Genomic DNA, 2,880 nt, shown 5'->3' with positions numbered 1-2,880 from the left:
GTTCTTCTATTCAATCCTTTTCCTTCTCCTTGTTGCTGGATATCTCGTTCGTACACATCTTCTCTTTGTTTCTCGAGTCTATAGTGAGTTACAGACAGAGTTCGAAAAGGTAAAATCTTTGATGATTCCATCATACATGATTGAGTTGCGAAAACTTCTGGATAGGTATCCTACATCTGAACTGAATTCTTTCTGGTTAAGAATATCTTTCTAGTTGCTCTGGAACAATTAGGAGATTCTCTAGAAGAAATACGGAGTTTAGCTTTTGGTAGCAACATGCTATGGGGTGGTGTCCCCGCTTATGGGGTCAAATCCATACGTTCTAAGAATAAATATTGGAATCTCATCGATCTCATAAGTATTATACCAAATCCCATCAATCGAATCGCTTTTTCGAGAAATACGAGACATCTAAGTCATCCAAGTAAAGCAATCTATTCCTTGATAAGAAAAATAAAAAACGTGAATGGTGATTGGATTGATGATCAAATAGAATCCTGGGTCTCGAACACTGATTCGATTGATGATAAAGAAAAAGAATTCTTGGTTCAGTTTCTACCTTAACAACAGAAAAAAGGATTGATCAAATTCTATTGAGTCTTACTCATAGTGATCTTTTATCAAAGAATAACTCTGGTTATCAAATAAGTGAACAACCGGGAGCAATTTACTTACGATACTTAGTTGACATTCAAAAAAAGTATCTAATGATTTATGAATTCAATACATCCTGTTTAGTAGAAAGACGTATATTCCTTGCTAAATATCAGACAATTACTTATTCACACACCTTGTGGGGGGCTAATAGTTTGCATTTCCCATCTCATGGAAAACCCTTTTCGCTCCGCTTAGCCCTACCTCCCCCTAGTAGGGGTATTTTAGTGATAGGTTCTATAGGAACTGGACGATCCTATTTGGTCAAATACCTAGCGACAAACTCCTATGTTCCTTTCATTACAGTATTTCTGAACAAGTTCCTGGATAACAAGCCTAAGGGTTTTCTTATTGATAATAGTGACTATATTGATGATAGTGACGATATTGATGATAGTGACGATATTGATGATAGTGACGATAGTGACGATATCGACCCGTGACCTTGATATGGAGCTGGAGCTTCTAACTATGATGAATACGCTAACTATGGATATGATCCGACAAATAGACCGATTTATATCACCTTTCACTTCGAATTAGCAAAAGCAATGTCTCCTTGCATAATATGGATTCCTAACATTCATGATCTGGATGTGACTGAGTCGAATTACTTATCCCTCGGTCTTTTAGTGAACTATCTCTCCAGGGATTGTGAAAGATGTTCCACTAGAAATATTCTTGTTATTGCTTCGACTCATATTCCCCAAAAAGTAAGATCCAGCTCTAATAGCTCCGAATAAATTCAATACATGCATTAAGATACGAAGGCTTCTTATTCCACAACAACGAAACACTTTTTTCACTCTTTCATATACTAGGGGATTTCACTTGGAAAAGAAAATGTCCCATACTAATGGATTCGGGTCCACGGACGATGGGTTCAAATGTACGAGATCTTGTAGCACTTAACAATGAGGCCCTATCGATTAGTATTAATACAAAAAAAATCCATCATAGACACTAATATAATTAGTTCTGTTCTTCATAGACAAACTTGGGGATTTCCGATCTCAGGTAAAGATCGGTTCAGGATCATGGGATCCTTTTCTATCAGATAGGAAGGGCTGTTTCACAAAATGTACTTCTAAGTAATTGCTCCATAGATCCTATATCTATCTATATGAAGAAGAAATCATGTGACGGGGGGGGATTCTTATTTGTACAAATGGTACTTCGAACTTGGAACGAGTATGAAGAAATTAACGATACTTCTTTACCTTTTGAGTTGTTCTGCCGGATCGGTCGCTCAAGACCTTTGGTCTCTACCCGGACCTGATGAAAAAAATGGGATCACATCTTATGGACTCGTTTGAGAAGAATTATGATCTAGTTCATGGCCTATTAGAAGTAGAAGGGCGCTCTGGTGGGATCCTCACGTACAGAAAAAGATTGCAGTCAATTTGATAAGGATCGAGTGACATTGCTTCTTCGGTCCGAACCAAGGAATCCCTTAAATAGGATTCAAAATGGATCTTATTCTATCGTTGATCAGAGATTTCTCTATGAAAAATATGAATCGGAGTTTGAGAAGGGGGAGGAGTCCCTCGACCCGCAACAGATAGAGGAGGATTTTTTCAATCACATCGTTTGGGCTTCCTAGAATATGGCGCCCTTGGGGCTTTCTATTTGATTGTATTGAAAGGCCCAATAATTTGGGATTTCCCTATTGGGCCAGGTCATTTCGGGACAAGCGGATCATTTATGATGAAGAGGATGAGCTTCAAGAGAATGATTCAGAGTTCTTGCAGGGTGGAACCATGCAGTACCAGACACGAGATAGATCTTCCAAAGAACAGGGCTTTTTTCGAATAAGCCAATTCATTTGGGACCCCGTGGATCCACTCTTTTTCCTATTCAAAGATCAGCCTTTTGTCTCTGTGTTTTCACATCGACAATTCTTTACAGATGAAGAGATGTCAAGGGAACTTCTTACTTCCCAAACAAATCTTCCTACATCTATATATAAACACTGGTTTATCAAGAATACCGCAAGAAAAGCATTTTGAATTGTTGATTCATTGCCAGAGATGGCTTAGAATCAATAGTTCATCATCTAAAGGATTTTTTCCCTTCTAATACTCTATCTGAGAGTTATCAATATTTATCAAATCTGTTCCTATCTAACGAAGCGCTATTGGATCAAATGACAAAGACATTGTTGAGAAAAAGATGGCTTTTCCCAGATGAGATAGTTGTTGCTAGCTGCTCCAATAACGAATCATT

This window comes from Vigna unguiculata, unplaced genomic scaffold, assembly GCF_037176805.1.
Source record: "Vigna unguiculata cultivar grain cowpea cultivar isolate G323 ecotype 2 unplaced genomic scaffold, ASM3717680v1 ptg000059l, whole genome shotgun sequence".
Classification (NCBI taxonomy): Eukaryota; Viridiplantae; Streptophyta; class Magnoliopsida; order Fabales; family Fabaceae; genus Vigna; species Vigna unguiculata.
Note: the sequence above shows the minus strand (reverse complement) of the source record.